The following is a 26,360-nucleotide window of genomic DNA, read 5'->3' as shown; positions in this document are numbered from 1 at the left end:
GGCTTGAACCCGAGACCGTTCACACGCTAAGCGAACGATCTGCCAACTGAGCTACAGCTACACACACGACCAAGCCTGGCTATTCTCCATTCTTTGCGACTCTGATGTGCACGGACACGATGGTTGGTTGGTTTGTAGCGGCGAAGGTACCAGAATACAAAGGCGCGGACACGTTCATATACACAAGAGTTCCAAGTAGTTTCGATGCTCTGGTATTACGAATGCAAATTCCGTCTGTTTTGAACGTCTTAAATTGAAAGGGCGGTCACAAATTGGTCCATTTCACTCCTTGTCCACAATCACACAGCACCTGAGGTAACAAGCACATCTCGAGCCCCATTGTGCTCTCCATTGTTCATGCCAACTCAGTGCCACGCTCTTTGCTACTATGTCAAACTCTTGTCGTCCAACTGCAAAACACTGGGACACAACAAGTTTCCGCGTCCCCTTTGCACTGATCGTACTACGAAACGCTCCGCAAACTTGGCAATCACCCATGCAGATGATTTTTCCGACTTTACACGACGCTCACGCTAGTGACAGCCTTATTTATAGTTCGACGTCGCGCCAAAGCGAATGAGCACATTTCGCCTACGGCTTAGGCCGCTCTTCTAGTGTGGCTGCTCTGTGTCTGCAGGCAGCGAGGGGCTGCAAGCTTCCTGTGTTCGCACCTATATCACATGTGCTTCCTTGTCAGAGACAGACTATCGCAAAACATACAACTCACTCCATGAATTGATTGCTACGGCATCTGTTATCAGCAGTCACAACCAGCAACACCAGTAGCAGCCGACTGCACGCAAAGAATGGGAACGTGCAGTGGGATTTACGTGAAATCGGCGCAATTGTGGATGCTAATCGTTCGCTTGTATCTGCCTACACACCTCTGCCGGTTGGGAATTATTCCACTTGCATCGCAAGGTGCGCATGTAGGTGTGTTAAAAATTCTGGAGGCGCTGGGTATCGATCCCAGTACCTCTCGCACGCTAAGCGAGCGCTCTACCATCTTAGCTACGCCCACCCCCCCGATAACTAGTAGTGCTACATACAGTCATATCAACGTCACAGACCCTTGCACTCCCATTATTCCGCAGACAAACACTACTCTCTATGTATCAGTGAGGGTGTCTTTCAGGTTTCGTGCATTCTGTATCGAATCGTAGTTGGCCACAATGAAAGTGGCACGCATAACGTCGAAAATAGAGTTCAGACACCGCTCTGAGTAAGACGAACGTTTTGTCCACCTCTAGACTTCAATGACGTTATGCCGTGATACCTAAGACAGATCTGCACTCGATGACACCACGATAACAGCCGGTCCCCTCACTTACATCTTGCTCTCCTTATGACAGTATACATCATATCAGTCTGTGACGCTGGTTTTGCAACTTCTTGCGTGCGTTTATGTTCGCCGCGACCAACACTTACCATGCACTGACCACAAAACATGAAGGAGCCGGGGTTTGAACCCGAGACCGTTCACACGCTAAGCGAACGATGTGCCAACTGAGCTACAGCTACACACACGACCAAGCCTGGCTATTCTCCATTCTTTGCGACTCTGATGTGCACGGACACGATGGTTGGTTGGTTTGTAGCGGCGAAGGTACCAGAATACAAAGGCGCGGACACGTTCATATACACAAGAGTTCCAAGTAGTTTCGATGCTCTGGTATTACGAATGCAAATTCCGTCTGTTTTGAACGTCTTAAATTGAAAGGGCGGTCACAAATTGGTCCATTTCACTCCTTGTCCACAATCACACAGCACCTGAGGTAACAAGCACATCTCGAGCCCCATTGTGCTCTCCATTGTTCATGCCAACTCAGTGCCTCGCTCTTTGCTACTATGTCAAACTCTTGTCGTCCAACTGCAAAACACTGGGACACAACAAGTTTCCGCGTCCCCTTTGCACTGATCGTACTACGAAACGCTCCCCAAACTTGGCAATCACCCATGCAGATGACTTTTCCGACTTTACACGACGCTCACGCTAGTGACAGCCTTATTTATAGTTCGACGTCGCGCCAAAGTGAATGAGCACATTTCGCCTACGGCTTAGGCCGCTCTTCTAGTGTGGCTGCTCTGTGTCTGCAGGCAGCGAGGGGCTGCAAGCTTCCTGTGTTCGCACCTATATCACCTGTGCTTCCTTGTCAGAGACAGACTATCGCAAAACATACAACTCACTCCATGAATTGATTGCTACGGCATCTGTTATCAGCAGTCACAACCAGCAACACCAGTAGCAGCCGACTGCACGCAAAGAATGGGAACGTGCAGTGGGATTTACGTGAAATCGGCGCAATTGTGGATGCTAATCGTTCGCTTGTATCTGCCTACACACCTCTGCCGGTTGGGAATTATTCCACTTGCATGGCAAGGTGCGCATGTAGGTGTGTTAAAAATTCTGGAGGCGCTGGGTATCGATCCCAATACCTCTCGCACGCTAAGCGAGCGCTCTACCATCTGAGCTACGCCCACCCCCCCGATAACTAGTAGTGCTACATACAGTCATATCAACGTCACAGACCCTTGCACTCCCATTATTCCGCAGACAAACACTACTCTCTATGTATCAGTGAGGGTGTCTTTCAGGTTTCGTGCATTCCGTATCGAATCGTAGTTGGCCACAATGAAAGTGGCACGCATAACGTCGAAAATAGAGTTCAGACACCGCTCTGAGTAAGACGAACGTTTTGTCCACCTCTAGACTTCAATGACGTTAAGCCGTGATACCTAAGACAGATCTGCACTCGATGACACCACGATAACAGCCGGTCCCCTCACTTACATCTTGCTCTCCTTATGACAGTATACATCATATCAGTCTGTGACGCTGGTTTTGCAACTTCTTGCGTGCGTTTATGTTCGCCGCGACCAACACTTACCATGCACTGACCACAAAACATGAAGGAGCCGGGGTTTGAACCAGAGACCGTTCACACGCTAAGCGAAAGATCTGTCAACTGAGCTACAGCTACACACACGACCAAGCCTGGCTATTCTCCATTCTTTGCGACTCTGATGTGCACGGACACGATGGTTGGTTGGTTTGTAGCGGCGAAGGTACCAGAATACAAAGGCGCGGACACGTTCATATACACAAGAGTTCCAAGTAGTTTCGATGCTCTGGTATTACGAATGCAAATTCCGTCTTTTTGAACGTCTTAAATTGAAAGGGCGGTCACAAATTGGTCCATTTCACTCCTTGTCCACAATCACACAGCACCTGAGGTAACAAGCACATCTCGAGCCCCATTGTGCTCTCCATTGTTCATGCCAACTCAGTGCCACGCTCTTTGCTACTATGTCAAACTCTTGTCGTCCAACTGCAAAACCCTGGGACACAACAAGTTTCCGCGTCCCCTTTGCACTGATCGTACTACGAAACGCTCCCCAAACTTGGCAATCACCCATGCAGATGACTTTTCCGACTTTACACGACGCTCACGCTAGTGACAGCCTTATTTATAGTTCGACGTCGCGCCAAAGCGAATGAGCACATTTCGCCTACGGCTTAGGCCGCTCTTCTAGTGTGGCTGCTCTGTGTCTGCAGGCAGCGAGGGGCTGCAAGCTTCCTGTGTTCGCACCTATATCACCTGTGCTTCCTTGTCAGAGACAGACTATCGCAAAACATACAACTCACTCCATGAATTGATTGCTACGGCATCTGTTATCAGCAGTCACAACCAGCAACACCCGTAGCAGCCGACTGCACGCAAAGAATGGGAACGTGCAGTGGGATTTACGTGAAATCGGCGCAATTGTGGATGCTAATCGTTCGCTTGTATCTGCCTACACACCTCTGCCGGTTGGGAATTATTCCACTTGCATGGCAAGGTGCGCATGTAGGTGTGTTAAAAATTCTGGAGGCGCTGGGTATCGACCCCAGTACCTCTCGCACGCTAAGCGAGCGCTCTACCATCTGAGCTACGCCCACCCCCCCGATAACTAGCAGTGCTACATACAGTCATATCAACGTCACAGACCCTTGCACTCCCATTATTCCGCAGACAAACACTACTCTCTATGTATCAGTGAGGGTGTCTTTCAGGTTTCGTGCATTCTGTATCGAATCGTAGTTGGCCACAATGAAAGTGGCACGCATAACGTCGAAAATAGAGTTCAGACACCGCTCTGAGTAAGACGAACGTTTTGTCCACCTCTAGACTTCAATGACGTTAAGCCGTGATACCTAAGACAGATCTGCACTCGATGACACCACGATAACAGCCGGTCCCCTCACTTACATCTTGCTCTCCTTATGACAGTATACATCATATCAGTCTGTGACGCTGGTTTTGCAACTTCTTGCGTGCGTTTCTGTTCGCCGCGACCAACACTTACCATGCACTGACCACAAAACATGAAGGAGCCGGGGTTTGAACCCGAGACCGTTCACACGCTAAGCGAACGATCTGCCAACTGAGCTACAGCTACACACACGACCAAGCCTGGCTATTCTCCATTCTTTGCGACTCTGATGTGCACGGACACGATGGTTGGTTGGTTTGTAGCGGCGAAGGTACCAGAATACAAAGGCGCGGACACGTTCATATACACAAGAGTTCCAAGTAGTTTCGATGCTCTGGTATTACGAATGCAAATTCCGTCTGTTTTGAACGTCTTAAATTGAAAGGGCGGTCACAAATTGGTCCATTTCACTCCTTGTCCACAATCACACAGCACCTGAGGTAACAAGCACATCTCGAGCCCCATTGTGCTCTCCATTGTTCATGCCAACTCAGTGCCTCGCTCTTTGCTACTGCGTAAAACTCTTGTCGTCCAACTGCAAAACACTGGGACACAATAAGTTTCCGCGTCCCCTTAGCACTGATCGTACTACGAAACGCTCCCCAAACTTGGCAATCACCCATGCAGATGACTTTTCCGACTTTACACGACGCACACGCAACGCTCACGCTAGTGACAGCCTTATTTATAGTTCGACGTCGCGCCAAAGTGAATGAGCACATTTCGCCTACGGCTTAGGCCGCTCTTCTAGTGTGGCTGCTCTGTGTCTGCAGGCAGCGAGGGGCTGCAAGCTTCCTGTGTTCGCACCTATATCACCTGTGCTTCCTTGTCAGAGACAGACTATCGCAAAACATACAATTCACTCCATGAATTGATTGCTACGGCATCTGTTATCAGCAGTCACAACCAGCAACACCAGTAGCAGCCGACTGCACGCAAAGAATGGGAACGTGCAGTGGGATTTACGTGAAATCGGCGCAATTGTGGATGCTAATCGTTCGCTTGTATCTGCCTACACACCTCTGCCGGTTGGGAATTATTCCACTTGCATGGCAAGGTGCGCATGTAGGTGTGTTAAAAATTCTGGAGGCGCTGGGTATCGATCCCAGTACCTCTCGCACGCTAAGCGAGCGCTCTACCATCTTAGCTACGCCCACCCCCCCGATAACTAGTAGTGCTACATACAGTCATATCAACGTCACAGACCCTTGCACTCCCATTATTCCGCAGACAAACACTACTCTCTATGTATCAGTGAGGGTGTCTTTCAGGTTTCGTGCATTCTGTATCGAATCGTAGTTGGCCACAATGAAAGTGGCACGCATAACGTCGAAAATAGAGTTCAGACACCGCTCTGAGTAAGACGAACGTGTTGTCCACCTCTAGACTTCAATGACGTTAAGCCGTGATACCTAAGACAGATCTGCACTCGATGACACCACGATAACAGCCGGTCCCCACACTTACATCTTGCTCTCCTTATGACAGTATACATCATATCAGTCTGTGACGCTGGTTTTGCAACTTCTTGCGTGCGTTTATGTTCGCCGCGACCAACACTTACCATGCACTGACCTCAAAACTTGGAGGAGCCGGGGATTGAACCCGAGACCGTTCACACGCTAAGCGAACGATCTGCCAACTGAGCTACAGCTACACACACGACCAAGTCTGGCTATTCTCCAGTCTTTGCGACTCTGATGTGCACGGACACGATGGTTGGTTGGTTTGTAGCGGCGAAGGTACCAGAATACAAAGGCGCGGACACGTTCATATACACAAGAGTTCCAAGTAGTTTCGATGCTCTGGTATTACGAATGCAAATTCCGTCTGTTTTGAACGTCTTAAATTGAAAGGGCGGTCACAAATTGGTCCATTTCACTCCTTGTCCACAATCACACAGCACCTGAGGTAACAAGCACATCTCGAGCCCCATTGTGCTCTCCATTGTTCATGCCAACTCAGTGCCTCGCTCTTTGCTACTATGTCAAACTCTTGTCGTCCAACTGCAAAACACTGGGACACAACAAGTTTCCGCGTCCCCTTTGCACTGATCGTACTACGAAACGCTCCCCAAACTTGGCAATCACCCATGCAGATGACTTTTCCGACTTTAGACGACGCTCACGCTAGTGACAGCCTTATTTATAGTTCGACGTCGCGCCAAAGTAAATGAGCACATTTCGCCTACGGCTTAGGCCGCTCTTCTAGTGTGGCTGCTCTGTGTCTGCAGGCAGCGAGGGGCTGCAAGCTTCCTGTGTTCGCACCTATATCACCTGTGCTTCCTTGTCAGAGACAGACTATCGCAAAACATACAACTCACTCCATGAATTGATTGCTACGGCATCTGTTATCAGCAGTCACAACCAGCAACACCAGTAGCAGCCGACTGCACGCAAAGAATGGGAACGTGCAGTGGGATTTACGTGAAATCGGCGCAATTGTGGATGCTAATCGTTCGCTTGTATCTGCCTACACACCTCTGCCGGTTGGGAATTATTCCACTTGCATGGCAAGGTGCGCATGTAGGTGTGTTAAAAATTCTGGAGGCGCTGGGTATCGATCCCAATACCTCTCGCACGCTAAGCGAGCGCTCTACCATCTGAGCTACGCCCACCCCCCCCGATAACTAGTAGTGCTACATACAGTCATATCAACGTCACAGACCCTTGCACTCCCATTATTCCGCAGACAAACACTACTCTCTATGTATCAGTGAGGGTGTCTTTCAGGTTTCGTGCATTCTGTATCGAATCGTAGTTGGCCACAATGAAAGTGGCACGCATAACGTCGAAAATAGAGTTCAGACACCGCTCTGAGTAAGACGAACGTTTTGTCAACCTCTAGACTTCAATGACGTTAAGCCGTGATACCTAAGACAGATCTGCACTCGATGACACCACGATAACAGCCGGTCCCCTCACTTACATCTTGCTCTCCTTATGACAGTATACATCATATCAGTCTGTGACGCTGGTTTTGCAACTTCTTGCGTGCGTTTATGTTCGCCGTGACCAACACTTACCATGCACTGACCACAAAACATGAAGGAGCCGGGGTTTGAACCCGAGACCGTTCACACGCTAAGCGAAAGATCTGTCAACTGAGCTACAGCTACACACACGACCAAGCCTGGCTATTCTCCATTCTTTGCGACTCTGATGTGCACGGACACGATGGTTGGTTGGTTTGTAGCGGCGAAGGTACCAGAATACAAAGGCGCGGACACGTTCATATACACAAGAGTTCCAAGTAGTTTCGATGCTCTGGTATTACGAATGCAAATTCCGTCTTTTTGAACGTCTTAAATTGAAAGGGCGGTCACAAATTGGTCCATTTCACTCCTTGTCCACAATCACACAGCACCTGAGGTAACAAGCACATCTCGAGCCCCATTGTGCTCTCCATTGTTCATGCCAACTCAGTGCCTCGCTCTTTGCTACTGCGTAAAACTCTTGTCGTCCAACTGCAAAACACTGGGACACAATAAGTTTCCGCGTCCCCTTAGCACTGATCGTACTACGAAACGCTCCCCAAACTTGGCAATCACCCATGCAGATGACTTTTCCGACTTTACACGACGCACACGCAACGCTCACGCTAGTGACAGCCTTATTTATAGTTCGACGTCGCGCCAAAGTGAATGAGCACATTTCGCCTACGGCTTAGGCCGCTCTTCTAGTGTGGCTGCTCTGTGTCTGCAGGCAGCGAGGGGCTGCAAGCTTCCTGTGTTCGCACCTATATCACCTGTGCTTCCTTGTCAGAGACAGACTATCGCAAAACATACAACTCACTCCATGAATTGATTGCTACGGCATCTGTTATCAGCAGTCACAACCAGCAACACCAGTAGCAGCCGACTGCACGCAAAGAATGGGAACGTGCAGTGGGATTTACGTGAAATCGGCGCAATTGTGGATGCTAATCGTTCGCTTGTATCTGCCTACACACCTCTGCCGGTTGGGAATTATTCCACTTGCATGGCAAGGTGCGCATGTAGGTGTGTTAAAAATTCTGGAGGCGCTGGGTATCGATCCCAGTACCTCTCGCACGCTAAGCGAGCGCTCTACCATCTTAGCTACGCCCACCCCCCCGATAACTAGTAGTGCTACATACAGTCATATCAACGTCACAGACCCTTGCACTCCCATTATTCCGCAGACAAACACTACTCTCTATGTATCAGTGAGGGTGTCTTTCAGGTTTCGTGCATTCTGTATCGAATCGTAGTTGGCCACAATGAAAGTGGCACGCATAACGTCGAAAATAGAGTTCAGACACCGCTCTGAGTAAGACGAACGTGTTGTCCACCTCTAGACTTCAATGACGTTAAGCCGTGATACCTAAGACAGATCTGCACTCGATGACACCACGATAACAGCCGGTCCCCACACTTACATCTTGCTCTCCTTATGACAGTATACATCATATCAGTCTGTGACGCTGGTTTTGCAACTTCTTGCGTGCGTTTATGTTCGCCGTGACCAACACTTACCATGCACTGACCACAAAACATGAAGGAGCCGGGGTTTGAACCCGAGACCGTTCACACGCTAAGCGAAAGATCTGTCAACTGAGCTACAGCTACACACACGACCAAGCCTGGCTATTCTCCATTCTTTGCGACTCTGATGTGCACGGACACGATGGTTGGTTGGTTTGTAGCGGCGAAGGTACCAGAATACAAAGGCGCGGACACGTTCATATACACAAGAGTTCCAAGTAGTTTCGATGCTCTGGTATTACGAATGCAAATTCCGTCTTTTTGAACGTCTTAAATTGAAAGGGCGGTCACAAATTGGTCCATTTCACTCCTTGTCCACAATCACACAGCACCTGAGGTAACAAGCACATCTCGAGCCCCATTGTGCTCTCCATTGTTCATGCCAACTCAGTGCCACGCTCTTTGCTACTATGTCAAACTCTTGTCGTCCAACTGCAAAACCCTGGGACACAACAAGTTTCCGCGTCCCCTTTGCACTGATCGTACTACGAAACGCTCCGCAAACTTGGCAATCACCCATGCAGATGACTTTTCCGACTTTACACGACGCTCACGCTAGTGACAGCCTTATTTATAGTTCGACGTCGCGCCAAAGCGAATGAGCACATTTCGCCTACGGCTTAGGCCGCTCTTCTAGTGTGGCTGCTCTGTGTCTGCAGGCAGCGAGGGGCTGCAAGCTTCCTGTGTTCGCACCTATATCACCTGTGCTTCCTTGTCAGAGACAGACTATCGCAAAACATACAACTCACTCCATGAATTGATTGCTACGGCATCTGTTATCAGCAGTCACAACCAGCAACACCCGTAGCAGCCGACTGCACGCAAAGAATGGGAACGTGCAGTGGGATTTACGTGAAATCGGCGCAATTGTGGATGCTAATCGTTCGCTTGTATCTGCCTACACACCTCTGCCGGTTGGGAATTATTCCACTTGCATGGCAAGGTGCGCATGTAGGTGTGTTAAAAATTCTGGAGGCGCTGGGTATCGATCCCAGTACCTCTCGCACGCTAAGCGAGCGCTCTACCATCTGTGCTACGCCCACCCCCCCTATAACTAGTAGTGCTACATACAGTCATATCAACGTCACAGACCATTGCACTCCCATTATTCCGCAGACAAACTCTACTCTCTATGTATCAGTGAGGGTGTCTTTCAGGTTTCGTGCATTCTGTATCGAATCGTAGTTGGCCACAATGAAAGTGGCACGCATAACGTCGAAAATAGAGTTCAGACACCGCTCTGAGCTAGACGAACGTGTTGTCCACCTCTAGACTTCAATGACGCATAGCCGTGATACCTAAGACAGATCTGCACTCGATGACACCACGATAACAGCCGGTCCCCACACTTACACCTTGCTCTCCTTATGACAGTATACATCATATCAGTCTGTGACGCTAGTTTTGCAACTTCTTGCGTGCGTTTATGTTCGCCGCGACCAACACTTACCATGCACTGACCACAAAACATGGAGGAGCCGGGGCTTGAACCCGAGACCGTTCACACGCTAAGCGAACGATCTGCCAACTGAGCTACAACTACACACACGACCAAGCCTGGCTATTCTCCATTCTTTGCGACTCTGATGTGCACGTACACGATGGTTGGTTGGTTTGTAGCGGCGAAGGTACCAGAATACAAAGGCGCGGACACGTTCATATACACAAGAGTTCCAAGTAGTTTCGATGCTCTGGTATTACGAATGCAAATTCCGTCTGTTTTGAACGTCTTAAATTGAAAGGGCGGTCACAAATTGGTCCATTTCACTCCTTGTCCACAATCACACAGCACCTGAGGTAACAAGCACATCTCGAGCCCCATTGTGCTCTCCATAGTTCATGCCAACTCAGTGCCTCGCTCTTTGCTACTGCGTAAAACTCTTTTCGTCCAACTGCAAAACACTGGGACACAACAAGTTTCCGCGTCCCGTTTGCACTGATCGTACTACGAAACGCTCCCCAAACTTTCTCAATCACCCATGCAGATGACTTTTCCGACTTTACACGACGCTCACGCTAGTGACAGCCTTATTTATAGTTCGACGTCGCGCCAAAGCGAATGAGCACATTTCGCCTACGGCTTAGGCCGCTCTTCTAGTGTGGCTGCTCTGTGTCTGCACGCAGCGAGGGGCTGCAAGCTTCCTGTGTTCGCACCTATATCACCTGTGCTTCCTTGTCAGAGACAGACTATCGCAAAACATACAACTCACTCCATGAATTGATTGCTACGGCATCTGTTATCAGCAGTCACAACCAGCAACACCAGTAGCAGCCGACTGCACGCAAAGAATGGGAACGTGCAGTGGGATTTACGTGAAATCGGCGCAATTGTGGATGCTAATCGTTCGCTTGTATCTGCCTACACACCTCTGCCGGTTGGGAATTATTCCACTTGCATGGCAAGGTGCGCATGTAGGTGTGTTAAAAATTCTGGAGGCGCTAGGTATCGATCCCAGTACCTCTCGCACGCTAAGCGAGCGCTCTACCATCTGAGCTACGCCCACCACCCCAATAACTAGTAGTGCTACATACAGTCATATAAACGTCACAGACCCTTGCACTCCCATTATTCCGCAGACAAACACTACTCTCTATGTATCAGTGAGGGTGTCTTTCAGGTTTCGAGCATTCTGTATCGAATCGTAGTTGGCCACAATGAAAGTGGCACGCATAACGTCGAAAATAGAGTTCAGACACCGCTCTGAGTAAGACGAACGTGTTGTCCACCTCTAGACTTCAATGACGTTAAGCCGTGATACCTAAGACAGATCTGCACTCGATGACACCACGATAACAGCCGGTCCCCACACTTACACCTTGCTCTCCTTATGACAGTATACATCATATCAGTCTGTGACGCTGGTTTTGCAACTTCTTGCGTGCGTTTATGTTCGCCGCGACCAACACTTACCATGCACTGACCACAAAACATGGAGGAGCCGGGGCTTGAACCCGAGACCGTTCACACGCTAAGCGAACGATCTGCCAACTGAGCTACAGCTACACACACGACCAAGCCTGGCTATTCTCCATTCTTTGCGACTCTGATGTGCACGTACACGATGGTTGGTTGGTTTGTAGCGGCGAAGGTACCAGAATACAAAGGCGCGGACACGTTCATATACACAAGAGTTCCAAGTAGTTTCGATGCTCTGGTATTACGAATGCAAATTCCGTCTGTTTTGAACGTCTTAAATTGAAAGGGCGGTCACAAATTGGTCCATTTCACTCCTTGTCGACAATCACACAGCACCTGAGGTAACAAGCACATCTCGAGCCCCATTGTGCTCTCCATAGTTCATGCCAACTCAGTGCCTCGCTCTTTGCTACTGCGTAAAACTCTTGTCGTCCAACTGCAAAACACTGGGACACAACAAGTTTCCGCGTCCCGTTTGCACTGATCGTACTACGAAACGCTCCCCAAACTTGGCAATCACCCATGCAAATGACTTTTCCGACTTTACACGACGCTCACGCTAGTGACAGCCTTATTTATAGTTCGACGTCGCGCCAAAGCGAATGAGCACATTTCGCCTACGACTTAGACCGCTCTTCTAGTGTGGCTGCTCTGTGTCTGCAGGCAGCGAGGGGCTGCAAGCTTCCTGTGTTCGCACCTATATCACCTGTGCTTCCTTGTCAGAGACAGACTATCGCAAAACATACAACTCACTCCATGAATTGATTGCTACGGCATCTGTTATCAGCAGTCACAACCAGCAACACCAGTAGCAGCCGACTGCACGCAAAGAATGGGAACGTGCAGTGGGATTTACGTGAAATCGGCGCAATTGTGGATGCTAATCGTTCGCTTGTATCTGCCTACACACCTCTGCCGGTTGGGAATTATTCCACTTGCATGGCAAGGTGCGCATGTAGGTGTGTTAAAAATTCTGGAGGCGCTGGGTATCGATCCCAGTACCTCTCACACTCTAAACGAGCACTCTACCATCTGAGCTACGCCCACCCCCCCGATAACTAGTACTGCTACATACAGTCATATCAACGTCACAGACCCTTGCACTCCCATTACTCCGCAGACAAACACTACTCTGTATGTATCAGTGAGGGTGTCTTTCAGGTTTCGTGCATTCTGTATCGAATCGTAGTTGGCCACAATGAAAGTGGCACGCATAACGTCGAAAATAGAGTTCAGACACCGCTCTGAGTAAGACGAACGTGTTGTCCACCTCTAGACTTCAATGACGTTAAGCCGTGATACCTTAGACAGATCTGCACTCGATGACACCACGATAACAGCCGGTCCCCACACTTACACCTTGCTCTCCTTATGACAGTATACATCATATCAGTCTGTGACGCTGGTTTTGCGACTTCTTGCGTGCGTTTATGTTCGCCGGGACCAACACTTACCATGCACTGACCACAAAACATGGAGGAGCCGGGGCTTGAACCCGAGACCGTTCACACGCTAAGCGAACGATCTGCCAACTGAGCTACAGCTACACACACGACCAAGCCTGGCTATTCTCCATTCTTTGCGACTCTGATGTGCACGTACACGATGGTTTGTTGGTTTGTAGCGGCGAAGGTACCAGAATACAAAGGCGCGGACACGTTCATATACACAAGAGTTCCAAGTAGTTTCGATGCTCTGGTATTACGAATGCAAATTCCGTCTGTTTTGAACGTCTTAAATTGAAAGGGCGGTCACAAATTGGTCCATTTCACTCCTTGTCCACAATCACACAGCACCTGAGGTAACAAGCACATCTCGAGCCCCATTGTGCTCTCCATAGTTCATGCCAACTCAGTGTCTCGCTCTTTGCTACTGTGTAAAACCCTTGTCGTCCAACTGCAAAACACTGGGACACAACAAGTTTCCGCGTCCCGTTTGCACTGATCGTACTACGAAACGCTCCCCAAACTTGGCAATCACCCATGCAAATGACTTTTCCGACTTTACACGACGCTCACGCTAGTGACAGCCTTATTTATAGTTCGACGTCGCGCCAAAGCGAATGAGCACATTTCGCCTACGGCTTAGGCCGCTCTTCTAGTGTGGCTGCTCTGTGTCTGCAGGCAGCGAGGGGCTGCAAGCTTCCTGTGTTCGCACCTATATCACCTGTGCTTCCTTGTCAGAGACAGACTATCGCAAAACATACAACTCACTCCATGAATTGATTGCTACGGCATCTGTTATCAGCAGTCACAACCAGCAACACCAGTAGCAGCCGACTGCACGCAAAGAATGGGAACGTGCAGTGGGATTTACGTGAAATCGGCGGATGCTAATCGTTCGCTTGTATCTGCCTACACACCTCTGCCGGTTGGGAATTATTCCACTTGCATGGCAAGGTGCGCATGTAGGTGTGTTAAAAATTGTGGAGGCGCTGGGTATCGATCCCAGTACCTCTCGCACGCTAAGCGAGCGCTCTACCATCTGTGCTACGCCCACCCCCCCCCCCCCCGATATCTAGTAGTGCTACATACAGTCATATCAACGTCACAGACCCTTGCACTCCCATTATTCCGCAGACAAACACTACTCTCTATGTATCAGTGAGGGTGTCTTTCAGGTTTCGTGCATTCTGTATCGAATCGTAGTTGGCCACAATGAAAGTGGCACGCATAACGTCGAAAATAGAGTTCAGACACCGCTCTGAGTTAGACGAACGTGTTGTCCACCTCTAGACTTCAATGACGCTAAGCCGTGATACCTAAGACAGATCTGCACTCGATGACACCACGATAACAGCCGGTCCCCACACTTACACCTTGCTCTCCTTATGACAGTATACATCATATCAGTCTGTGACGCTGGTTTTGCAACTTCTTGCGTGCGTTTATGTTCGCCGCGACCAACACTTACCATGCACTGACCACAAAACATGGAGGAGCCGGGGCTTGAACCCGAGACCGTTCACACGCTAAGCGAACGATCTGCCAACTGAGCTACAACTACAAGCACGACCAAGCCTGGCTATTCTCCATTCTTTGCGACTCTGATGTGCACGGACACGATGGTTGGTCGGTTTGTAGCGGCGAAGGTACCAGAATACAAAGGCGCGGACACGTTCATATACACAAGAGTTCCAAGTAGTTTCGATGCTCTGGTATTACGAATGCAAATTCCGTCTGTTTTGAACGTCTTAAATTGAAAGGGCGGTCACAAATTGGTCCATTTCACTCCTTGTCCACAATCACACAGCACCTGAGGTAACAAGCACATCTCGAGCCCCATTGTGCTCTCCATAGTTCATGCCAACTCAGTGCCTCGCTCTTTGCTACTGCGTAAAACTCTTTTCGTCCAACTGCAAAACACTGGGACACAACAAGTTTCCGCGTCCCGTTTGCACTGATCGTACTACGAAACGCTCCCCAAACTTTCTCAATCACCCATGCAGATGACTTTTCCGACTTTACACGACGCTCACGCTAGTGACAGCCTTATTTATAGTTCGACGTCGCGCCAAAGCGAATGAGCACATTTCGCCTACGGCTTAGGCCGCTCTTCTAGTGTGGCTGCTCTGTGTCTGCAGGCAGCGAGGGGCTGCAAGCTTCCTGTGTTCGCACCTATATCACCTGTGCTTCCTTGTCAGAGACAGACTATCGCAAAACATACAACTCACTCCATGAATTGATTGCTACGGCATCTGTTATCAGCAGTCACAACCAGCAACACCAGTAGCAGCCGACTGCACGCAAAGAATGGGAACGTGCAGTGGGATTTACGTGAAATCGGCGCAATTGTGGATGCTAATCGTTCGCTTGTATCTGCCTACACACCTCTGCCGGTTGGGAATTATTCCACTTGCATGGCAAGGTGCGCATGTAGGTGTGTTAAAAATTCTGGAGGCGCTGGGTATCGATCCCCGTACCTCTCGCACGCTAAGCGAGCGCTCTACCATCTGAGCTACGCCCACCCCCACGATAACTAGTAGTGCTACATACAGTCATATCAACGTCACAGACCCTTGCACTCCCATTATTCCGCAGGCAAACACTACTCTCTATGTATCAGTGAGGGTGTCTTTCTGGTTTCGTGCATTCTGTATCGAATCGTAGTTGGCCACAATGAAAGTGGCACGCATAACGTCGAAAATAGAGTTCAGACACCGCTCTGAGTAAGACGAACGTGTTGTCCACCTCTAGACTTCAATGACGTTAAGCCGTGATACCTAAGACAGATCTGCACTCGATGACACCACGATAACAGCCGGTCCCCACACTTACACCTTGCTCTCCTTATGACAGTATACATCATATCAGTCTGTGACGCTAGTTTTGCAACTTCTTGCGTGCGTTTATGTTCGCCGCGACCAACACTTACCATGCACTGACCACAAAACATGGAGGAGCCGGGGCTTGAACCCGAGACCGTTCACACGCTAAGCGAACGATCTGCCAACTGAGCTACAACTACAAACACGATCAAACCTGGCTATTCTCCATTCTTTGCGACTCTGATGTGCACGTACACGATGGTTGGTCGGTTTGTAGCGGCGAAGGTACCAGAATACAAAGGCGCGGACACGTTCATATACACAAGAGTTCCAAGTAGTTTCGATGCTCTGGTATTACGAATGCAAATTCCGTCTGTTTTGAACGTCTTAAATTGAAAGGGCGGTCACAAATTGGTCCATTTCACTCCTTGTCCACAATCACACAGCACCTGAGGTAACAAGCACATCTCGAGCCCCATTGTGCTCTCCATAGTTCATGCCAACTCAGTGCCTCGCTCTTTGCTACTGCGTAAAACTCTTTTCGTCCAACTGCAAAACACTGGGACACAACAAGTTTCCGCGTCCCGTTTGCACTGATCGTACTACGAAACGCTCCCCAAACTTTCTCAATCACGAATGCAGATGACTTTTCCGACATTACACGACGCTCACGCTAGTGACAGCCTTATTTATAGTTCGACGTCGCGCCAAAGCGAATGAGCACATTTCGCCTACGGCTTAGGCCGCTCTTCTAGTGTGGCTGCTCTGTGTCTGCAGGCAGCGAGGGGCTGCAAGCTTCCTGTGTTCGCACCTATATCACCTGTGCTTCCTTGTCAGAGACAGACTATCGCAAAACATACAACTCACTCCATGAATTGATTGCTACGGCATCTGTTATCAGCAGTCACAACCAGCAACACCAGTAGCAGCCGACTGCACGCAAAGAATGGGAACGTGCAGTGGGATTTACGTGAAATCGGCGGATGCTAATCGTTCGCTTGTATCTGCCTACACACCTCTGCCGGTTGGGAATTATTCCACTTGCATGGCAAGGTGCGCATGTAGGTGTGTTAAAAATTCTGGAGGCGCTGGGTATCGATCCCAGTACCTCTCGCACGCTAAGCGAGCGCTCTACCATCTGAGCTACGCCAACCCCCCCCACGATAACTAGTAGTGCTACATACAGTCATATCAACGTCACAGACCCTTGCACTCCCATTATTCCGCAGACAAACACTACTCTCTATGTATCAGTGAGGGTGTCTTTCAGGTTTCGTGCATTCTGTATCGAATCGTAGTTGGCCACAATGAAAGTGGCACGCATAACGTCGAAAATAGAGTTCAGACACCGCTCTGAGTAAGACGAACGTGTTGTCCACCTCTAGACTTCAATGACGTTAAGCCGTGATACCTAAGACAGATCTGCACTCGATGACACCACGATAACAGCCGGTCCCCACACTTACACCTTGCTCTCCTTATGACAGTATACATCATATCAGTCTGTGACGCTGGTTTTGCTACTTCTTGCGTGCGTTTATGTTCGCCGCGACCAACACTTACCATGCACTGACCACAAAACATGGAGGAGCCGGGGCTTGAACCCGAGACCGTTCACACGCTAAGCGAACGATCTGCCAACTGAGCTACAGCTACACACACGACCAAGACCGGCTATTCTCCATTCTTTGCGACTCTGATGTGCACGTACACGATGGTTGGTCGGTTTGTAGCGGCGAAGGTACCAGAATACAAAGGCGCGGACACGTTCATATACACAAGAGTTCCAAGTAGTTTCGATGCTCTGGTATTACGAATGCAAATTCCGTCTGTTTTGAACGTCTTAAATTGAAAGGGCGGTCACAAATTGGTCCATTTCACTCCTTGTCCACAATCACACAGCACCTGAGGTAACAAGCACATCTCGAGCCCCATTGTGCTCTCCATAGTTCATGCCAACTCAGTGCCTCGCTCTTTGCTACTGCGTAAAACTCTTTTCGTCCAACTGCAAAACACTGGGACACAACAAGTTTCCGCGTCCCGTTTGCACTGATCGTACTACGAAACGCTCCCCAAACTTTCTCAATCACCCATGCAGATGACTTTTCCGACATTACACGACGCTCACGCTAGTGACAGCCTTATTTATAGTTCGACGTCGCGCCAAAGCGAATGAGCACATTTCGCCTACGGCTTAGGCCGCTCTTCTAGTGTGGCTGCTCTGTGTCTGCAGGCAGCGAGGGGCTGCAAGCTTCCTGTGTTCGCACCTATATCACCTGTGCTTCCTTGTCAGAGACAGACTATCGCAAAACATACAACTCACTCCATGAATTGATTGCTACGGCATCTGTTATCAGCAGTCACAACCAGCAACACCAGTAGCAGCCGACTGCACGCAAAGAATGGGAACGTGCAGTGGGATTTACGTGAAATCGGCGGATGCTAATCGTTCGCTTGTATCTGCCTACACACCTCTGCCGGTTGGGAATTATTCCACTTGCATGGCAAGGTGCGCATGTAGGTGTGTTAAAAATTCTGGAGGCGCTGGGTATCGATCCCAGTACCTCTCGCACGCTAAGCGAGCGCTCTACCATCTGAGCTACGCCAACCCCCCCCCCCCACGATAACTAGTAGTGCTACATACAGTCATATCAACGTCACAGACCCTTGCACTCCCATTATTCCGCAGACAAACACTACTCTCTATGTATCAGTGAGGGTGTCTTTCAGGTTTCGTGCATTCTGTATCGAATCGTAGTTGGCCACAATGAAAGTGGCACGCATAACGTCGAAAATAGAGTTCAGACACCGCTCTGAGTAAGACGAACGTGTTGTCCACCTCTAGACTTCAATGACGTTAAGCCGTGATACCTAAGACAGATCTGCACTCGATGACACCACGATAACAGCCGGTCCCCACACTTACACCTTGCTCTCCTTATGACAGTATACATCATATCAGTCTGTGACGCTGGTTTTGCTACTCCTTGCGTGCGTTTATGTTCGCCGCGACCAACACTTACCATGCACTGACCACAAAACATGGAGGAGCCGGGGCTTGAACCCGAGACCGTTCACACGCTAAGCGAACGATCTGCCAACTGAGCTACAGCTACACACACGACCAAGACCGGCTATTCTCCATTCTTTGCGACTCTGATGTGCACGTACACGATGGTTGGTCGGTTTGTAGCGGCGAAGGTACCAGAATACAAAGGCGCGGACACGTTCATATACACAAGAGTTCCAAGTAGTTTCGATGCTCTGGTATTACGAATGCAAATTCCGTCTGTTTTGAACGTCTTAAATTGAAAGGGCGGTCACAAATTGGTCCATTTCACTCCTTGTCCACAATCACACAGCACCTGAGGTAACAAGCACATCTCGAGCCCCATTGTGCTCTCCATAGTTCATGCCAACTCAGTGCCTCGCTCTTTGCTACTGCGTAAAACCCTTGTCGTCCAACTGCAAAACACTGGGACACAACAAGTTTCCGCGTCCAGTTTGCACTGATCGTACTACGAAATGCTCCCCAAACTTTCTCAATCACCCATGCAGATGACTTTTCCGACTTTACACGACGCTCACGCTAGTGACAGCCTTATTTATAGTTCGACGTCGCGCCAAAGCGAATGAGCACATTTCGCCTACGGCTTAGGCCGCTCTTCTAGTGTGGCTGCTCTGTGTCTGCAGGCAGCGAGGGGCTGCAAGCTTCCTGTGTTCGCACCTATATCACCTGTGCTTCCTTGTCAGAGACAGACTATCGCAAAACATACAACTCACTCCATGAATTGATTGCTACGGCATCTGTTATCAGCAGTCACAACCAGCAACACCAGTAGCAGCCGACTGCACGCAAAGAATGGGAACGTGCAGTGGGATTTACGTGAAATCGGCGCAATTGTGGATGCTAATCGTTCGCTTGTATCTGCCTACACACCTCTGCCGGTTGGGAATTACTCCACTTGCATGGCAAGGTGCGCATGTAGGTGTGTTAAAAATTCTGGAGGCGCTGGGTATCGATCCCAGTACCTCTCGCACGCTAAGCGAGCGCTCTACCATCTGAGCTACGCCAACCCCCCCGATAACTAGTAGTGCTACATACAGTCATATCAACGTCACAGACCCTTGCACTCCCATTATTCCGCAGACAAACACTACTCTCTATGTATCAGTGAGGGTGTCTTTCAGGTTTCGTGCATTCTGTATCGAATCGTAGTTGGCCACAATGAAAGTGGCACGCATAACGTCGAAAATAGAGTTCAGACACCGCTCTGAGTAAGACGAACGTGTTGTCCACCTCTAGACTTCAATGACGTTAAGCCGTGATACCTAAGACAGATCTGCACTCGATGACACCACGATAACAGCCGGTCCCCACACTTACACCTTGCTCTCCTTATGACAGTATACATCATATCAGTCTGTGACGCTGGTTTTGCAACTTCTTGCGTGCGTTTATGTTCGCCGCGATCAACACTTACCATGCACTGACCACAAAACATGGAGGAGCCGGGGCTTGAACCCGAGCCCGTTCACACGCTAAGCGAACGATCTGCCAACTGAGCTACAGCTACACACACGACCAAGCCTGGCTATTCTCCATTCTTTGCGACTCTGATGTGCACGTACACGATGGTTGGTCGGTTTGTAGCGGCGAAAGTACCAGAATACAAAGGCGCGGACACGTTCATATACACAAGAGTTCCAAGTGGTTTCGATGCTCTGGTATTACGAATGCAAATTCCGTCTGTTTTGAACGTCTTAAATTGAAAGGGCGGTCACAAATTGGTCCATTTCACTCCGTGTCCACAATCACACAGCACCTGAGGTAACAAGCACATCTCGAGCCCCATTGTGCTCTCAATAGTTCATGCCAACTCAGTGCCTCGCTCTTTGCTACTGTGTAAAACTCTTGTCGTCCAACTGCAAAACACTGGGACACAACAAGTTTCCGCGTCCCGTTTGCACTGATCGTACTACGAAACGCTCCCCAAACTTTCTCAATCACCCATGCAGATGACTTTTCCGACTTTACACGACGCTCACGCTAGTGACAGCCTTATTTATAGTTCGACGTCGCGCCAAAGCGAATGAGCACATTTCGCCTACGGCTTAGGCCGCTCTTCTAGTGTGGCTGCTCTGTGTCTGCAGGCAGCGAGGGGCTGCAAGCTTCCTGTGTTCGCACCTATATCACCTGTGCTTCCTTGTCAGAGACAGACTATCGCAAAACATACAACTCACTCCATGAATTGATTGCTACGGCATCTGTTATCAGCAGTCACAACCAGCAACACCAGTAGCAGCCGACTGCACGCAAAGAATGGGAACGTGCAGTGGGATTTACGTGAAATCGGCGCAATTGTGGATGCCAATCGTTCGCTTGTATCTGCCTACACACCTTTGCCGGTTGGGAATTATTCCACTTGCATGGCAAGGTGCGCATGTAGGTGTGTTAAAAATTCTGGAGGCGCTGGGTATCGATCCCAGCACCTCTCGCACGCTAAGCGAGCGCTCTACCATCTGAGCTACGCCCACCCCCCCGGTAACTAGTAGTGCTACATACAGTCATATCAACGTCACAGACCCTTGCACTCCCATTATTCCGCAGACAAACACTACTCTCTATGTATCAGTGAGGGTGTCTTTCAGGTTTCGTGCATTCTGCATCGAATCGTAGTTGGCCACAATGAAAGTGGCACGCATAACGTCGAAAATAGAGTTCAGACACCGCTCTGAGTAAGACGAACGTGTTGTCCACCTCTAGACTTCAATGACGTTAAGCTGTGATACCTAAGACAGATCTGCACTCGATGACACCACGATAACAGCCGGTCCCCACACTTACACCTTGCTCTCCTTATGACAGTATACATCATATCAGTCTGTGACGCTGGTTTTGCAACTTCTTGCGTGCGTTTATGTTCGCCGCGACCAACACTTACCATGCACTGACCACAAAACATGGAGGAGCCGGGTCTTGAACCCGAGACCGTTCACACGCTAAGCGAACGATCTGCCAACTGAGCTACAGCTACACACACGACCAAGCCTGGCTATTCTCCATTCTTTGCGACTCTGATGTGCACGTACACGATGATTGGTTGGTTTGTAGCGGCGAAGGTACCAGAATACAAAGGCGCGGACACGTTCATATACACAAGAGTTCCAAGTAGTTTCGATGCTCTGGTATTACGAATGCAAATTCCGTCTGTTTTGAACGTCTTAAATTGAAAGGGCGGTCACAAATTGGTCCATTTCACTCGTTGTCCACAATCACACAGCACCTGAGGTAACAAGCACATTATAGCCCCATTGTGCTCTCCATTGTTCATGCCAACTCAGTGCCTCGCTCTTTGCTACTGCGTAAAACTCTTGTCGTCCAACTGCAAAACACTGGGACACAATAAGTTTCCGCGTCCCCTTTGCACTGATCGTACTACGAAACGCTCCCCAAACTTTCTCAATCACCCATGCAGATGACTTTTCCGACTTTACACGACGCTCACGCTAGTGACAGCCTTATTTATAGTTGGACGTCGCTCCAAAGCGAATGAGCACATTTCGCCTACGGCTTAGGCCGCTCTTCTAGTGTGGCTGCTCTGTGTCTGCAGGCAGCGAGGGGCTGCAAGCTTCCTGTGTTCGCACCTATATCACCTGTGCTTCCTTGTCAGAGACAGACTATCGCAAAACATACCATGAATTGATTGCTATGGCATCTGTTATCAGCAGTCACAACCAGCAACACCAGTAGCAGCCGACTGCACGCAAAGAATGGGAACGTGCAGTGGGATTTACGTGAAATCGGCGCAATTGTGGATGCTAATCGTTCGCTTGTATCTGCCTACACACCTCTTCCGGTTGGGAATTATTCCACCTGCATGGCAAGGTGCGCATGTAGGTGTGTTAAAAATTCTGGAGGCGCTGGATATCGATCCCAGTACCTCTCGCACGCTAAGCGAGCGCTCTACCATCTTAGCTACGCCCACCCCCCCAATAACCAGTAGTGCTACATACAGTCATATCAATGTCACAGACCCTTGCACTCCCATTATTCCGCAGACAAACACTACTCTCTATGTATCAGTGAGGGTGTCTTTCAGGTTTCGTGCATTCTGTATCGAATCGTAGTTGGCCACAATGAAAGTGGCACGCATAACGTCGAAAATAGAGTTCAGACACCGCTCTGAGTAAGACGAACGTGTTGTCCACCTCTAGACTTCAATGACGTTAAGCCGTGATACCTAAGACAGATCTGCACTCGATGACACCACGATAACAGCCGGTCCCCACACTTACACCTTGCTCTCCTTATGACAGTATACATCATATCAGTCTGTGACGCTGGTTTTGCAACTTCTTGCGTGCGTTTATGTTCGCCGCGACCAACACTTACCATGCACTGACCACAAAACATGGAGGAGCCGGGGCTTGAACCCGAGACCGTTCACACGCTAAGCGAACGATCTGCCAACTGAGCTACAGCTACACACACGACCAAGCCTGGCTATTCTCCATTCTTTGCGACTCTGATGTGCACGTACACGATGGTTGGTCGGTTTGTAGCGGCGAAGGTACCAGAATACAAAGGACACGTTCATATACACAAGAGTTCCAAGTAGTTTCGATGCTCTGGTATTACGAATGCAAATTCCGTCTGTTTTGAACGTCTTAAATTGAAAGGGCGGTCACAAATTGGTCCATTTCACTCCTTGTCCACAATCACACAGCACCTGAGGTAACAAGCACATCTCGAGCCCCATTGTGCTCTCCATTGTTCATGCCAACTCAGTGCCTCGCTCTTTGCAACTGTGTAAAACTCTTGTCGTCCAACTGCAAAACACTGGGACACAACAAGTTTCCGCGTCCCCATTGCACTGATCGCACTACGAAACGCTCCCCAAACTTGGCAATCACCCATGCAGATGACTTTTCCGACTTTACACGACGCTCACGCTAGTGACAGCCTTATTTATAGTTGGACGTCGCGCCAAAGCGAATGAGCACATTTCGCCTACGGCTTAGGCCGCTCTTCTAGTGTGGCTGCTCTGTGTCTGCAGGCAGCGAGGTGCTGCAAGCTTCCTGTGTTCGCACCTATATCACCTGTGCTTCCTTGTCAGAGACAGACTATCGCAAAACATACAACTCACTCCATGAATTGATTGCTACGGCATCTGTTATCAGCAGTCACAACCAGCAACACCAGTAGCAGCCGACTGCACGCAAAGATTGGGAACGTGCAGTGGGATTTACGTGAAATCGGCGCAATTGTGGATGCTAATCGTTCGCTTGTATCTGCCTACACACCTCTGCCGGTTGGGAATTATTCCACTTGCATGGCAAGGTGCGCATGTAGGTGTGTTAAAAATTCTGGAGGCGCTGGGTATCGATCCCAGTACCTCTCGCACACTAAGCGAGCGCTCTACCATCTGAGCTACGCCCACCCCCTCCCCCGATAACTAGTAGTGCTACATTCAGTCATATCAACGTCACAGACCCTTGCACTCCAATTATTCCGCAGACAAACACTACTCTCTATGTATCAGTGAGTGTGTCTTTCAGGTTTCGTGCATTCTGTATCGAATCGTAGTTGGCCACAATGAAAGTGGCACGCATAACGTCGAAAATAGAGTTCAGACACCGCTCTGAGTAAGACGAACGTTTTGTCCACCTCTAGACTTCAATGACGTTAAGCCGTGATACCTAAGACAGATCTGCACTCGATGACACCACGATAACAGCCGGTCCCCACACTTACACCTTGCTCTCCTTATGACAGTATACATCATATCAGTCTGTGACGCTGGTTTTGCAACTTCTTGCGTGCGTTTATGTTCGCCGCGACCAACACTTACCATGCACTGACCACAAAACATGGAGGAGCCGGGGCTTGAACCCGAGACCGTTCACACGCTAAGCGAACGATCTGCCAACTGAGCTACAGCTACACACACGACCAAGCCTGGCTTTTCTCCATTCTTTGCGACTCTGATGTGCACGTACACGATGGTTGGTTGGTTTGTAGCGGCGAAGGTACCAGAATACAAAGGCGCGGACACGTTCTTATACACAAGAGTTCCAAGTAGTTTCGATGCTCTGGTATTACGAATGCAAATTCCGTCTGTTTTGAACGTCTTAAATTGAAAGGGCGGTCACAAATTGGTCCATTTCACTCGTTGTCCACAATCACACAGCACCTGAGGTAACAAGCACATCTCGAGCCCCATTGTGCTCTCCATTGTTCATGCCAACTCAGTGCCTCGCTCTTTGCTACTGTGTAAAACTCTTGTCGTCCAACTGCAAAACACTGGGAAACAACAAGTTTCCGCGTCCCCATTGCACTGATCGCACTACGCAACGCTCCCCAAACTTGGCAATCACCCATGCAGATGACTTTTCCGACTTTACACGACGCTCACGCTAGTGACAGCCTTATTTATAGTTGGACGTCGCGCCAAAGCGAATGAGCACATTTCGCCTACGGCTTAGGCCGCTCTTCTAGTGTGGCTGCTCTGTGTCTGCAGGCAGCGAGGGGCTGCAAGCTTCCTGTGTTCGCACCTATATCACCTGTGCTTCCTTGTCAGAGACAGACTATCGCAAAACATACAACTCACTCCATGAATTGATTGCTACGGCATCTGTTATCAGCAGTCACAACCAGCAACACCAGTAGCAGCCGACTGCACGCAAAGAATGGGAACGTGCAGTAGGATTTACGTGAAATCGGCGCAATTGTGGATGCTAATCGTTCGCTTGTATCTGCCTACACACCTCTGCCGGTTGGGAATTATTCCACTTGCATGGCAAGGTGCGCATGCAGGTGTGTTAAAAATTCTGGAGGCGCTGGGTATCGATCCCAGTACCTCTCACACGCTAAGCGAGCGCTCTACCATCTGAGCTACGCCCACCCCCCCCCCGATAACTAGTAGTGCTACATACAGTCATATCAACGTCACAGACCCTTGCACTCCCATTATTCCGCAGACAAACACTACTCTCTATGTATCAGTGAGGGTGTCTTTCAGGTTTCGTGCATTCTGTATCGAATCGTAGTTGGCCACAATGAAAGTGGCACGCATAACGTCGAAAATAGAGTTCAGACACCGCTCTGAGTAAGACGAACGTGTTGTCCACCTCTAGACTTCAATGACGTTAAGCCGTGATACCTAAGACAGATCTGCACTCGATGACACCACGATAACAGCCGGTCCCCACACTTACACCTTGCTCTCCTTATGACAGTATACATCATATCAGTCTGTGACGCTGGTTTTGCAACTTCTTGCGTGCGTTTACGTTCACCGCGACCAACACTTACCATGCACTGACCACAAAACATGGAGGAGCCGGAGCTTGAACCCGAGACCGTTCACACGCTAAGCGAACGATCTGCCAACTGAGCTACAGCTACACACACG

At 49.4% G+C, this 26,360-nt stretch overlaps 5 non-coding genes across 5 annotated transcripts; all 5 read right to left on the bottom strand.

The window, feature by feature from the left end:
- Positions 1 to 17,022: 17,022 nt before the first annotated feature.
- Trnaa-agc (transfer RNA alanine (anticodon AGC)) lies at positions 17,023 to 17,098 on the bottom strand. Its single transcript has one exon. It is a non-coding gene; the product is annotated as a tRNA-Ala (tRNA).
- Positions 17,099 to 18,478: 1,380 nt separating this feature from the next.
- Trnaa-agc (transfer RNA alanine (anticodon AGC)) lies at positions 18,479 to 18,554 on the bottom strand. Its single transcript has one exon. It is a non-coding gene; the product is annotated as a tRNA-Ala (tRNA).
- Positions 18,555 to 19,946: 1,392 nt separating this feature from the next.
- On the bottom strand, positions 19,947 to 20,022 carry Trnaa-agc (transfer RNA alanine (anticodon AGC)). The gene has a single exon. It is a non-coding gene; the product is annotated as a tRNA-Ala (tRNA).
- Positions 20,023 to 21,407: 1,385 nt separating this feature from the next.
- Positions 21,408 to 21,481, bottom strand: Trnaa-agc (transfer RNA alanine (anticodon AGC)). Its single transcript has one exon. It is a non-coding gene; the product is annotated as a tRNA-Ala (tRNA).
- A 2,832-nt stretch (positions 21,482 to 24,313) lies between these two features.
- On the bottom strand, positions 24,314 to 24,387 carry Trnat-agu (transfer RNA threonine (anticodon AGU)). The gene has a single exon. It is a non-coding gene; the product is annotated as a tRNA-Thr (tRNA).
- Between the last annotated feature and the right edge of the window lie 1,973 nt (positions 24,388 to 26,360).

This window comes from Schistocerca gregaria, chromosome 3, assembly GCF_023897955.1.
Source record: "Schistocerca gregaria isolate iqSchGreg1 chromosome 3, iqSchGreg1.2, whole genome shotgun sequence".
In the NCBI taxonomy this organism is placed as follows: domain Eukaryota; kingdom Metazoa; phylum Arthropoda; class Insecta; order Orthoptera; family Acrididae; genus Schistocerca; species Schistocerca gregaria.
Note: the sequence above shows the minus strand (reverse complement) of the source record. Positions and strands in the feature narration are given on the sequence as shown.